At 39.6% G+C, this 15,207-nt stretch overlaps 2 protein-coding genes and 1 long non-coding RNA gene across 3 annotated transcripts in view; all 3 read left to right on the top strand.

The window, feature by feature from the left end:
- The window catches only part of LOC117990616 (neural cell adhesion molecule 1-like), a 186,976-nt gene that overhangs the window by 40,824 nt on the left and 130,945 nt on the right, over nt 1-15,207 (top strand). The window lies entirely within an intron of this gene.
- LOC138403561 (uncharacterized) overlaps nt 1-15,207 on the top strand; it is a 209,535-nt gene that overhangs the window by 5,168 nt on the left and 189,160 nt on the right. The gene's annotated exons all lie outside the window — the stretch shown is intronic.
- LOC138403543 (uncharacterized) lies at nt 854-2,800 on the top strand. Its single transcript, XR_011237793.1, has 3 exons — nt 854-983; nt 1,913-2,049; nt 2,139-2,800. It is a non-coding gene; the product is annotated as an uncharacterized lncRNA (long non-coding RNA).

Raw genomic sequence — 15,207 nt, forward strand, 5'->3', positions numbered from 1 at the left:
AGTGGCGCATAGAGCATCAGCAAGACATCCGAAAGGATTCGGCGGACAAAGGTCGCCGTAAAGGGCAGGTTTATCAGGAGGGAGACCTTGTACTCGTGGAGAGCAATCGCCCAAGCCAAGCAGCAAAGGGATTTACCAGTAAATTTGCACCTCGAGGGGAGGGTCCCTATCGCATTCATAGAGCTGTGACCGCCACTACCTATGAAGTGGCCGATAAAAATGGCGATTTGAAAGGAAAATATCACGCTAGCCTCCTTACGCCATGCGAAGGTCAGGGTCCAGTGGTGGAGCGTAGGAAAGGGGGAAGACCGCGTAAGAAGAAATGTTGGGGTCAATCCAGCTCCTCGTACTTAGCACCACTCGGCCGCGAATACTCCGTTTTCTTTCATTTTTTTGTTTACTTCTTTTCTTTTCTCTGTTATTTTCTTGCCAAGTCACATCCGGGACGTAATTTGTGACTTGAAGGGGGAGAATATAGCGCGATCTCCAAAATAGGGACGCGGCCCTCCAGAATACGGCTTTTTAGATTAAAGTTCGTGAAGTAACTTCGTCATCGGGTCCGCGCAGCGGTTGGCGGAGCTCCCCCCTGAGTAGGTTTTCCAGCGTGTGCGCGGCGGCCGGCGTGTCTTTACTTTTTAGTCTGATACGAACCGCAACGAGCGGTGGACGGCTCCGTTGGCGAGATAAACCCTTAACGCGCGTTACGTAATCGGGTTCGCGACGTATTTGTAAGAGCGGATGTCGCCTTTGTTTGTAATTTTGATGTAACTTTGTAACGTTTGTGATAACCCAATATAAGTGACTTTATAAACAGTAACTTACCGCCGTTTCATTGAAATCATCCCTATATACTTCTATTTTAGTGGATCACAAGATTTTCTTTGACAAGGAAACGACAAAGCAAAAAATCGAATTGAATTAGATTATGATGCTATCACACCGTACCATTTAGAGCCAGCTTCTGAAAATTTGACACTGTGTTTGTAAGTTGATATTATTTAGATACTAGCTAATGCTCGCGACTTCGTCCGCGTGGATTTCACATTTTTCAAAATCCCGCGGGAACTCTTTGATTTTCCGGGATAAAAAGTAGCCTATGTGTTAATCCAGTTAAGAATTCTAAATTTCATTCAAATCCGTTCAGCCTTTTTTGCGTGATTGAGTAACAAACATCCAAACATCTACACTTTCACATTTATAATTCCACTAGCTGCCCTGGCGAACTTCGTTCCGCCTACGGCCTAACAGTCGATTCAAATTTTTTAAATTTTTCTCTCGGTAAGAACCATCCTCGTACTTCAAGGAATACCTAATTTAAAAAAAGAATTAGCCAAATCGGTTCAGCTGTTCTCGAGATTTGCGATGACATTTAGTGATTCATTTTTATATTATAGACTAGCTTATGCTCGCGACTTCGTCCGCGTGGGCTACACAAAATTTCGAACCCCTATTTCACCCCCTCCAGAGTTGAATTTTCAAAAATCCCTTCTTAGTGGATGCCTGCGTCATAATAGCTATCTGCATGCCAAATTTCAGCACGATCCGTCCAGTATTTTGAGCTGTGCGTTGATAGATCAGTCAGTCAGTCAGTCAGTCAGTCAGTCAGTCAGTCACCTTTTTTTTTTATATATTTAGATTAGGATTAGGATAATATAATTATTATGTTACTAGCTGCCCCGACGAACTTCGCACCGCCTACAGTCGATTCTTTTTCAGGACTTTTTAAAATAAATTCTCTCCATAAGAACCATCCCCGTACTTCAAGGAATATTATCAAAAATAATTAGCGAAATCGGTGCAGCTGTTCTCGAGATTTGCGATCAGCAACACATTCAGCGATTCATTTTTATATAATATAGAGATTTACTATTTGTTGTCAGATTTGTCAATGCTGAATTATGTTGTATTTTAGTGACTCAAGACATTCCTTTTAGAAGAAAACAAGGAAAATAAAATGAATGTGCCCAATATACGTACCACTGAAATCCAACATGATGCTGCAACATTCAATTCTGTACTAAATATTGAAAGGTCTACCATACCATACTTGTAAGTTGTTATGCTATGTTTTTTGCATACATTCTATATAGATAATACTCACAATATAATTATGTTGATTGTATGTTTATTAATTCCAGAAATGAAATGGAGAGCTTCAATAGTTCTGCGTCGAATGATACATCTAATGTGACTGTTGAAACAGAAAATGATACATATTGTGTTTATGTGTGTAGTGGGCTTTTAGAGGGAAATTGAATTGTACCTACTTCCTACTTATAAAAATAAAATTTTCATTTTTGAGATCAAAGTGGAATTTATTTTGACTTTTGTATACACAAGTAGATAGTATATATAGTTTTTAGTCGCTACTAATAGATAAGTGTAGGCAACAAAAGTTATTTTCACAGACAAACGAAAGTGTAATCATGTGTTCCTAATAGGTAATCCGCCAGCACAGAGAATTCAACTCCTAGAGTACGCATATACAAGGTTTTACATGAAAACAAAATCGTAAAATGTTGGCGGGGGACAGGGGAGAATGCTTTGTTGTGATTGGTGGACTGACTAATCAAAACAATGTGCGGAATGAGGGTACCGAACGGGCGTGGGCGATGATTCATTTAAAATTCCGTGGGATCACCACGATTTAGCAATGCAATTCCTTAGGTACAGCATCAGGGTCGAGAAGTGGGTCTTCGAGTTCAATGATAAAGTCTTTACTTGGTAGATATAGGTACCTACCTCCAATATCAATTTATAACCGACAGTTTCAAAATCCCATAAGTTTTGGTGGTCATGTCCCCTGCAGCATCAGGATTGAGGAGTTGAAATCCTGTGTGTCCTATATAAAATGACATTTTATATAGGACAATGTCGCAAAGTTTCTTTATCAATTAAAAAAAATACCCAAATCGGTTCAGAAATCTCGGAGATTTCTGTGTACATAGGTAGAAAAACACAACTCCTTTTTTAAAACTCGGTTAAAAAAGTATCCTTTGTTAATCCTCTACTTGTCTGTAAAAGTCCCGTCAAAATAGGTTCTGCCGTTCCGAAGATTAGCCCGTTCAAACAGACAGACAGACAGACAGTTTTTAAAAACGTTTGATTCAGCTGTTATGGTACAGTTCAAATAACAATATTATGAGCTTGCGGTAGTTATTTCGAAATTACAGACAGACACTTCATAGAAGTATGGATTTCTATAATATATACGAGTTGTTTATACACGCTGAGGCAGTAGTTACCTAATAGGTATGTATGTAAGTGAGATTTTATAGTATTCATCAAAAGATAAGTAGGTAATCATTATCATTCAAAAAAAAATTAAAAAATATTTATTTCAGTAGGTAAAACAATTTCACATAGTGCGTAGTAATTGGGACCATCCCAGTAACTGTTTTAGTATTGCTACGAGTACTCGTGGCAGGCGACCCCGCTCTTCCATAAAATCTTATACAATAATAATTGAAATAAATAGTTCCTTCATAAATCATATAATATTTACAAAAATTCATCGGTGACATCTGTCCAACTATCTGTGTGCCATCATCAATATATCCGGACGCTAGTGTGAGCGCATGCACTCGCTACACTGCTCATCACTGAGTCTATCTCTTTCTATCACAATGTTAGGTGAAATAGCATACAGGTTACCCACGTGGGCCGAGCAGTTCGGACGTGCATCCAGCGTCACCTTAAAATAAGGACTGAAATCGTACTTTTGACATAAAATTTGACACAAAAAGTTAACTTGGCGTGTGAAGAGTTAAATTTTATGCGTTGTATAACTTCACGTATTTCCGTTAAAATAGTTCTTTGTCTTACTAAAAGGTGTCCCATATTTCTCTAGTAGGTAAATTGTACACGTAGAAACCAATTCCCATTCCCTCAGTACGTCTGTTCGCCTCTTTGTTGGTAGTACAAGTATGTATTGCTCACGAGCGACTCGAACGAGTAGTCTCTGGGGAGGGTGTTCTATTCGTATACGAAGTCGAAGGCATTGAAATATCGGTGTGCATTACATAGGTTAAGCTAAACTTCTAACACATTAAGTGATCTCAAAAATATACTTACCATCATTATGAACAACCCATCGCCGGTTCACTATAAATCGCGGGTCTCCTCTCAGAATGAGAAGGGTTTTGGTCATAGTCTACCACGCTGGCCACGTGCAGATTGATAGTCTTCACACCCCTTTGAGAACATTATGGAGAACTCTCAGGCATGCAGGTTTCCTCACGATGTTTTCCTTCACCGGTTAAGCAAGTGATATTTAATTACTTAAAATGCACATAACTCCGAAAAGTTAGGGGTTCGAACCCCTGACCTCCGATTAGAAGGTGGACGCCCTAACCACTAAGCTATCACAGCTTACCATACAAGAATTAAATTATTAATTGCTTTTATTTCGAGACAGTTGGCTTTTAAAGTTTAAAAAACTGTTTAGGTAAAACACGCTTAATGTTGGAAGCCGTAGCCACACCAAATTATTGCTAAAAACTTTGGCGGTCATTATTTTTCAAACGGTAGTTTTTTAGGGTTCCATACCTTAAAAGGACCAAAGGAACCCTAATAATATCACTTTGCTATCTGTCTGTCTGTCGTGTCTGTCAAGAAACCTATAAGCACAAGTAAAGGAAAAATCCGAAAACCGTGAATTTGTGGTTCCATCACAAAATATTTGTGTTCCCGAATTACTTTCTAGCGATTTACAAATCTAGATGGCGCAGTCAGTCATTAACTTGCAAATTTTTACCTGTATAAGGTTTGAGATTTCTTGTACGCGATGGTGCGAAAGCGGAACCCTTAGTGTGCGAGTCCGACACGCCCTTGACCGGTATTAAAAAAAAGCTCTATAAAAACCTATTTAACGAGTTACTAGTTATCATATCACTCAAGGATTCCCATTAAGAGATATCCTATTTAAGTAAAGCAAATTTTCAAAAAAAAAACCTTTTTGAATATGAAAAGCGAAAGTTGACTTAGTCCTTTTTTCAAAATTATACTATGATTTAAATCATCAAACGAATCTGCTACTGCTGTGGTGTGGTTTGGAATGCCCTGATTGAAGAGGACACTGAAAACTGAAATGCAAATCAAATCGAGAAAATGTCAGAATCCCTATAAAAATGGAAGTTTAAAACAGATTGGAGCAATGATATAATTTTTAGGAGGGCGATGTCATCAAATCCGAAATGAAATACGCTTCTAAAAGACAAATAACGCCTTTAGATGCACTTATTGAAGCATTTATCTTCGCAATAAAGCAATCCTGAGAATTTCACGCCAATAAAATGTCGGATTATAAAGTGAGTGTCAGCGGAATTCAGCAAACTTTTCATACCTCCTTAATGTAGATCGCACATTAGGTGCAACCAAGCTGAGCCGAATGCGGCAAAATAGTGGTCGCGAATATTTCAAAGAAATGCAAAAATGTAGGCTGCTTTACGCATGCAACAATGCGGCATTATTTTATATATTTTTATTGTAAGACTAGCTTCTTCCCGCGACTTCGCCCGCGTGGACTAGACAAATCTCAAACCCCTACTTATTTTGCCCCCTTAGGGGTTGAATTTTCAAAAATCCTTTCTTAGCGGATCTCTACGTCATAATAGCCATCTGCATGCTAAATTTTAGGCCGATCTGTTCGGTAGTTTGAGCTGTGCGTTGATAGATCAATCAGGCAGCTTTTCCTTTTATACCTTTAGAGGCTTGCGCTTGACGACAATCATGCTCATAAAAAGTAATGATGAGTAATGATGCCTGTTTACCATCGCTGACTTAGTACTAAGCAGGGGTCTCCTTGCGGATTGCCCTTCACACACCTTTGAGAACACTCTCAGGTATGCAGGAAGAAACTCTAGCGGTAAGTGCGGATCGTATGTAATGTGTGAACGGCTAATATATTCGAAATGTAAAAGAACCATCAGAATCTTTTATGAGCGAACGAGCGACGAGTGATATTTTGAACACGTACATTTTTATATTCACCGTGGCTTTGGTCTGAGGCTTCGCTTGAAGGGTTTCACTTGTTCTGTAATATCATTTTAATACTAACTCATATCTTATATACTTACCTATTACGAAATCACCTCGGCGTCTATCTTTCTTTCTGTCACAGAAGTTTCAGAAAGTAGTTGATCTATCCCTGCTTCGCAAGGGATTCTGACATAGGTCTCTTGTAGGGACTTCCACACGCCATGGTTTTGCGCCGCCTGAATCCAGCGGCTCCCTGCGACTCGTCTGATGTCGTCCGTCCACCTATAGTAGGGAGTCTTCCAACACTGCGTCGTCCGGTGCGAGGTCGCCATTCCAGCACCTTGGGACCCCAACGTCTATTGGTTTTACGAACTATGTGCCCTGCCCATTGACACTTCTGCTTCGCAATCCGTTGAGCTATGTCGGTCACTCGAGTTCTCTCATTTCTGATTTGATCACGTAGAGAAACTCCGCACATAGCTCTCTCCATCACCCGCTGAGTGACTCTGAGCTTTCTTATGAGGCCCATAGTTAGCGACCATGTCTCGGATCCATGATGACGGTGATAATGGTTTAAGTAGTTGTCAATTTTCCTAGTAAATAATTAAAAAATATTTTCCAGCCCCATTCCGCTCGCCGCGTTGCTTACCGCCCCGCTAAGTCGTGGGTTGGCCGTAAGTAAAGTCAGTAACCGAAATACACTGTCATTATAGGTACATCTGAATTCTGAAGGTATGTCGGTGCCGGTCCCAAAGTCTTCGAGAGTTGACTCTGAGAGTTCTCCATAATTTTCTCAAAGGTGTGCCCATCCGCCCTTGCAGGCTAGCATGGTAAACTATGGCCAAATCCTTCCCATTTTGAGACGAAACCTGTGCTCAGTAGTGAGCCGATAAAAACTTGATGATAATGATGATGATGACGGTGATAATAGTTTAAGTAGTTGTAAATTTTCCTAGTAAATAACTAAAAACTGGTTTCCAGCTCCATTCCGCTCACCGCGTTACTTACCGCCCCGCTTAAAGTCGTGGGTTGGCCGTAAGTAAAGTCAGTAACTGAAATACGCTGTCATTACTACATCTCAAGGTCTGTCGGTGCCGGTCCCAAAGTCTTTGTGAACGCACAAAGGGCTGCCTCATATATCAAACTAACGTCACTTCAACGTCTTCTATTCCTGGCGTAACAGGCTCGGCAAAAACCGTCTTTCTGTTAAGCATTTAGGTACTGTAGTAAAAACGTGACGGCAACATTCATTATCACATACGAACCTCTACATTTTGATTTTTACTAGCTGATTTGTCTGCGTGAATTTTTTTTTATTACTACTTAATTGCTTTTTATTAATCCATACTAATATTATAAATGCGAAAGTATGTCTGTCTGTCTGTCTGTCTATCTGTCTGTCTGTCTATCTGTCCGTCTGTCTGTCTGCTAGCTTTTCACGGCCCATCCTTTCAACCGATTTTGATGAAATTTGGTACAGAGATAGCTTGCACCCCGGGGAAGGGCATAGACTACTTTTTATTCCGGAAATCAAAGAGTTCCCACGGGATTTTTTGAAAACTTAATTCCACGCGTTAGAAGTCGCGGGCATTATCTAGTTACTTAATACTGTTAGAACTTTAAAGAACGGGATGCAAATTATTATAATCCTTCTTTAAAGGAATTGGAAAAATAAATCTATCTCTTTGCCAAATTTCGTCATGAACACGTCTTCAACGGTTGTCGGAAGTGAGATTAAAAAACTTTGCCGTAATTCCTACCTGCCTTTCAAAACTACATCAACGGGAAGTACTCTATAGGTTTTGATTCCCCCGAATTGACAGACAGATAGACGACGAAGTGATCCTAAGAGGGTTCCTTTTTTTTTTTGAAATACGCAACCCTATAAATTATACAGTTCTTCATAATAAATCACAGTAATCAAAGCTTAACGATTACATAGTTTGGACAAGTCGGTCAGCTGTCCTTCTAGTTACCGATGTAGGTCAGCGCGGGTTAACTTACGGAATCATTCGAATTTGAACGAGCCGTGAACGAACTAGGTCACGATTCCATTAAAGTATTAAAACTTTGCCGTGATTCCGTACACTCGCCTCAGATTGACGTTACGAAGACGAAAACGAGAAGAATTTCGGCCGCAGTCCACCACGCTGGCTAGTGTGGATTGGCAGATTTCTTACACTTTCAAGAACATTATGGAGAGCTCTCAAGTTTTCTCACGATGTTTTCCTTTATCGAAGCAAAAGGATATTTGATTGCTTAAAACGCATGTAACTCTGAAAGAAGTGCGTGCTCGGGATCGAACCCCAGACCTCCAAATAGGTGGCATACATCTTAACCACTAGGCTATCACAGCTCTTTTTACCCATTCCAAAATAACCCAACGCGCCTAAAGAAGTTTTCAGGAGTAAAAAGTTACATAGTTCTTTGTAATAAATCACAGAAATCAAAGCTTAACGATTACATAGTTTGGACAAGTCGGTCAGCTGTCATTCTAGTTACGGATGTAGGTCAGCGCGGGTTAACTTACGGAATCATTCGAATTTGAACGAGCCGTGAATGAACTAGGTCACGATTCCATTAAAGTATTAAAACTTTGCCGTGATTCCGTACACTCGCCTCAGATTGACGTTAACTAAGAAGGCGGTGATAATGGTCCGGCGGGTCACAACAAATTTGGTAACCATCACCGATATGGATTTTGTCGGGTTCAAAGGATAGAGGGCAACTCTCTGAAGCTAAATATGGCACTATGCCAGCCTTGAGTGGTTGTGATAAGTATTTATGGCGCCTGAAAGATGCCTGATCGTTACCAAAAATTACATGATATGGATATGGCTGGTGACGGTATAGAAAGTAAGTACTAGTTGTGCTCATGCAAACCGTATAAGGACTGATCACGATTCGGTTGCGTTTTCTAGCTATGCCCTTCAAAAGTACATGCAAAAATAAAAACGACGAGAAAAATGGCTGTTGCTCATGTAGAAAATAAGTGCTAGCCTTACACATGCAAATTATGTAAAAACTTACCAAAAATTTGGTTGCGTTATGGAGCAATGCTGATTCAAAAAAAGAGTTGAATGGATATAGCTGTTCATGGTGTAATAAGTAAGCTCTAGTTATGTTTACATAAACCCCGTAAAGGCTGATCTAGGATTTGGTTGCGTTTTGGAGCTATGTCTGTTCAAACACATTGCATAAACTATTGCTGATTGTACCTATAGATAATAAGTACTATCTTTACACATACCTACAAACTGTGTAAAAAATAATCAGAAATTCGGTTGTGGTTTGGAGCAATACCGGTTCGAGTGGGACAAGTTGAGAACCGAGTGAGGCTAGCGCGGTAGTGCCATTACCGTGGAAAAGACAGATATTTCATATTATACGGACAGACATTTCAATTTCATTTATTTGCGTGTATAGATTATGACAACTCAGAATAGGTAATGGGGCCGTAATAATTATGGATGTAAATAAAGTGTATTTTCCTGTTTACATTGTTTGTAGCATTCGTAGCAATGATATTGACATTCAGCCTACATTCAGCGATATAAATGTTCTACATTAGTGAACGTTCGCACCTAACTTTAGACCTTGGATACATTTGGATTTTTGAATTAAATGTAGTTTAATATCGTATTAAGTGCTTCTATAAACAATGTGAATTATTTATAGAAACACTATTATGTATGTATACTGAGTTTGTTGTGGGCTCTTCTCAGACCTGGGCGCGTTTGGAACCCTCGTAGCTTTAGTTTTAAGTTTGCGAAATAATTATCACCACTATATCTTAGAAATCCAACATCTGACTTTCAAAAAGAGTTATTAATTACCTATTTTGAATAAATCATTTGACTTTGACTTTGACTTTGACTTTATGGATAAGCACCCGGGTAGAGTGGATGGCAAGGTTGTTCCCAGCTCCTATATTATTAAAAAGGAGGTTGGGACACTGGTAAGGAGAAATCAAAGACATGTTTCATCATTCATGTTTCTTATTTAAATATTAACTTTATTACTAGGAATGATTATTCTGATATTGTGGGTAAAGGTGGAATTGTGGGTGGGCAAGGAGGTAGTGGTCCATCAGTACCTACCTCACAGGGGTAGTAGTCCATCACTACCTCACAGTTGTAGTAGTCCATCACTGCCTCACAGTGTGGTAACGAGATCTAGTAGAATAAATTGTAAAACAACCGTCCCATTTAGGTAACTATATTTTAACTTAAAAGGGGGGGCGGATCTTCTATAGTTCTATAGGCTAGTATTAGATCTATGGCCTGCCCCCCAATTGTGTAAGAATAACCATTTCATGGCTGTCGCAATCGTCAAGAAATTCTGCCCTTTGATTGGTTGATTCGCTGTTTACATTTTTTCACAGCCAATCAAGTCAAGAGATGTGAAGGCTTGGCTAGGGCTGGCGTCTGAGGCTGGGTCATGTGGCGACTTATGTGTGAATTGAATAAAGTGAAGTTACTTACTAAAGTGTTTATTATTAACTAACAAAATTATATAAAACAAGCGTATTGTCGATTTGGTGTGAACGAAAAGTTGAAAATATGTATGGAAAAGCAGTACTTAATACCTACGTTAGGTGTAAACGCGCGCTAAAAAGGGAACTAAAACTAAATACTTGTATGTCTAATAACTTGGTATTACAAAAAAAGGCTTTATGAATAAAAGCTTTACCATGTTTTGTCTGATGAAAGTGGTATCATCATCATCATTTCAACTAATCGCGTAAATGCGACCACAGCACTATTTTTTTGACTTGTCATTTTCGTTTAGGGTTCGCCAGTGACATTAGAGAGAGAGCCAGCGCGTGCCAGACCTTCGGTAGTTAGTCGGCTCCCTGCGACTCGTCTGATGTTGTCCGTCCACCTAGTGGGGGGTGTTCCAACACTGCGTTTTCCGGTGCGAGGTCGCCATTCCAGCACCTTGAGACCCCATCGTCTATCGGTTTTACGAACTATGTTCCCTGCCCATTGCCACTTCAGCTTCGCAACCCGTTGAGCTATGTCGGTTACTCTAGTTCTCCTACGGATCTCCTCATTTCTGATTTGATCACGTAGAGAAACTCCAACCATAGCTCTCTCCATCGCCCGCTGACTCTCAACTTTCTAACGAGGTCCACAGTTAGCGACTATGTCTCGTAAAATCCTATGGCCCTTCATACATTGCGATAGACGCAAGAGACGTCTCGCAAGAGACGATACCGCATTCGCATGCCAGTAGAATGCATGTTCGCTACTCGAGTTTCGTACATTATGCTACTAAAAACAAAGAATTGTTCTTGAACTTTAATGTCAAACTGCTGATCCGCCGCCATTTTGCCGAGATTCGTAGGAGGCGCGACGCGCGGGCGACGACAAGGGTATCGCGAGACTAGTAGCAGATGCGAGGATACAGGTAGCAAAGTGTGCGAATCACCATACAAATGTATGTGAGATACTCCTCAGCGACTCATCTTCAATACTCGCGTAGGATACTAGTCGTCTGTAAGTATCGTAATGTAAGAAGGGCCTATTAGGTCCCAAATAAAATTGACAAGTGTAAGTAATACTACCTAAGTCCTGCAATAAACCATGCCGCTCTAGATAATAATAATAGTACCGGCCTACATACCTGCTTCTCTAATTCTAGTCCACATTTTCCCTTACAAAGAGCCTTTCCCGTTTCTTCGAGCTTTGTTTTATCCGCACAAAGCTTGCTTTTCACTAATTATCTTATACTTTCTACTCGCAGTAAACGGGCGGCGTTTTACGTAAAGAGTACGGGTTTTTTTTTGCGGTAAGCTTCGAAAAAGAATCTTTTCGAATTTCAATCCGTCTGCAACTGCTATGACGTTTCTTTCTTTCTTCGTTCAGGCATTTAGGTTTCTTCTGTGTTGCAGTCTTTTTTATGGTATAGAATCGAACATGTTCACACTTGTGCTATTGAGACTTTATAAATTTAAGTCGCGTTTGAACAACCCCTCAAGAGTATCACCCGACAGAGGCGATAAGGCTGTTATGCAAATTGCTTACGCTCCACGCATTCCGAGAGTAGACTCGTGCTTAGTAGTGACCCAGCAATGGGTGATGATAAAATACACACAAACGTTGGAACTAAGGGAGAGGTTCGAACTCACGAACGTATTTCAATCGCACTTAGAGAATGCACTTGAGCTATTGAAACTTCAATTTAGAAATTGAAGTCGCGTTTGAAGATCCCCTCAAGAAAATCCCCCGACAGAGGCGATAAAGCTGTTATGTAAATTGTTTACGCTTCACGCACAAGGAGGGTCGTGTCACGGTATCATTCGAGGGTGTTCAATGCAGTCGTGTTCAGTGGGGATGCTGAGGGAAACCAGAATAATATTCACAATTCACTTACCCCTAAATGATAACATTTTTGTTCCAACCCCATCAATAACAGTTTCTGTTATGCATTTTTATTTCAACAGCTAAAGATATTTTTTTTATTTTTTACAACTATCATATTATGACTGCATTGGAACTCATTGATTTTCTGGAATAAAAAGTAGCCTATGTCACTACATATAAGATCAAATCGATCCGATGTTCCGTTGCGATATGATTGAATGGCATACAAACACACATTCGCATTTATAATATGGGTAGTGACGCTTGTCATTTTGAGAGGAGACTCGTACTCAGTAGTGGGCCGGTGCTGGATTGAGCATGATGATGATGAGGATGATACTTTCATGATGTGAACACCGCCGGTGAGCTCGCAGTATAGACTGGTACTCAACATAAGTGGGCATTTTAAATAACTCTCAAGCGTTTTTATTCATGAAAATATCCAATGTCCTCATTCCGGGACACAAAATGAGAAAGCTTTAAATGCATATCCATTAAGGGACGTATGAAATAAAAATATGTCTCGCTAATGGCGTGCAAAGTTTTGCGTACTTACTTTAAACACAGTACGCTTAGTATAAGATTTTACGTGTCACCAACGATGCTAGAATTCGAGATTCGAAACACAATAACGTCAAAGTAAAATGGACCTAAAGAGCTTTGAATTGAGGTCAAAAATTCAATGCCACTGATTTTAATTTCGCAACGTTTCCGCTTGGAGCGCTGGGTGTAGATGTGTAGACAAACTTGAGCTTTAAAACAAGGCAGTTAAGATCCAGTTTACTATAACGCGGAAGTGTTTTGACACTCGAATACTATCAACGTTGGTGAGACATAAAATTTCGTACTAAGCGTACAGGCCACACGCGAACCCAGTTCCAGTTTACATTTTAACATGTGAAAACAGTTTCAGTTTAAATAATGTTGAAAACGTTCGCTGCAATGTTATGATGGTGAAATCTGAATTGTTGGGACTAAGGATTAACACGCTTGGAACAAGACATGGCGTTTACGCCTACGGGCAAACTTGCGCGTCAAAAAGGCGGGATGCGGGACGCGATTCAGGTGCGTCCTCGAAGCAAATCTTTACGTGTACAACTACGCGACTACAATGCGAAACGTGAAACTCATTTGTTAATGCATTGTTGCTGATCACTAGATCACTAAATGCGATCGAAGCGCCTTGTAGTCGCGTAGGTGCGGTGCTTGGAGTCATTAAATGGTTTGGGAGGCAAACGCCGCGCCGCACAGCTGACGTTCCCGCTTCGTAGTCGCTTTGGTTGCGTAGGTTTGGATGATGATTTAAGCCCAATCGTACGATGCTAGAGTTATTGCATTGCATATTATGTAGAAAAATTGTCATTCAACTCTCTCCGACAAATATCGTAACTATTGAAATGTCATTAAAGCGGTTGAAAAGAGAGGTTCAACTCAGTGTGAAATTAATCAAATAAACTATACATACCGTTTCGTATAGGTGACTGATTAAGAGTTAAGACATTCTGCACTTAATAGTATTCGATTCCCTTTCATGATTCGTCAAAATACGGTATGATTTATTATTATTTAGTGTGGCTATTTTTGCACTGTTTTATTTTTATTTGAAAAACTGATATTTCAAAAAACACGAATCGAATACAAATGGGTCCACAAATGCCCTAATTCTTAATCAGTCAACTATACTATTAACATAAATTGACACACTCTCTGTTTGTCACCTTCGAACTATGTTTTGGGCCAAGTGGTCTAGTAAATAGCCATTAGGAGACATTACAATTACTTTCTCCCCACGAGGCCAACGTTGCTTTTTGATTGAAACACTTTTGTAATAAAAACATGGTTATTGTCTGTTTCCGTGGAAGATATTTTATTCATTCAGCTTTCAGCATCGCTCGGTCTCGTGCTCGGGGCTTTGCTCACTTAATAACTGATATTTAGATCTGGTTTTACGCTCTTCTAAGAGCCATTAACTTTATAGACTATGAAAAATAAAGTAGTTTGTTAATTGTCTGGGAATTGGCTTTTAAAATAATTATAAGTAGGTATTTGAAATTATCGTAATTTCCTAAACTTGCACTGTACAAATTATATGCCAGCTTGACCAATAATGCATATTATTATATTATACTAGCTTATGCTCGCGACTTCATCCGCGTGGACTACACAAATGTCAACTCCCTATTTCACCCCTTTAGAGGTTGAATTTTCAAAAATCCCCTCTTAGCGGATGCCTACGTCCGCGTCATAATAGCTATCTGCATGCCAAATTTCAGCGCGATCCGTCATGTAGTTTGAGCTGTGCGTTGCTAGATAAGTCAGTTAGTCAGTCAGTCAGTCAGTCAGTTAGTCAGTCAGTCAGTCGGTTAGATTAACTTATGCTTGCGAGAGATGCCCATGACAGCTCGAACTTCATTTCACCACAGTCCCGTCGTGACCACGACCCGTGCAATTAGATTGAAATATCGACAAATAAAATGTTGTTATTCTAAGAAAAAGAAAAACATCAAATTAATCGTGGTATGTACCCGTTATCTACATTAAAAAATGTACCTAACTTAACAAATCATAATACTTTTAAATGAGCTATAAATATTCGGTTTCATGCGTGATAACATCTTTTTTACGAATAATCCAACAATGTGATTGATGTGATTTATCATATTTTTTCCATCGACATGTTTATTAATGATTCAGAGTAAGTCTTCTCTGCTCAAATAAAATTTATCACTTTTAAAATATGTCTGTCTAAATATAAAGATGCTTTCAGATTTTTGATTTAAAACGCACGGATTTTGTACAGCCAAAGTTAGCCATAATAATTTATTTTCGGAAGACGTTATGACGAATTGCTACGAGTAAA

This window comes from Maniola hyperantus, chromosome 18, assembly GCF_902806685.2.
Source record: "Maniola hyperantus chromosome 18, iAphHyp1.2, whole genome shotgun sequence".
In the NCBI taxonomy this organism is placed as follows: Eukaryota; Metazoa; Arthropoda; class Insecta; order Lepidoptera; family Nymphalidae; genus Maniola; species Maniola hyperantus.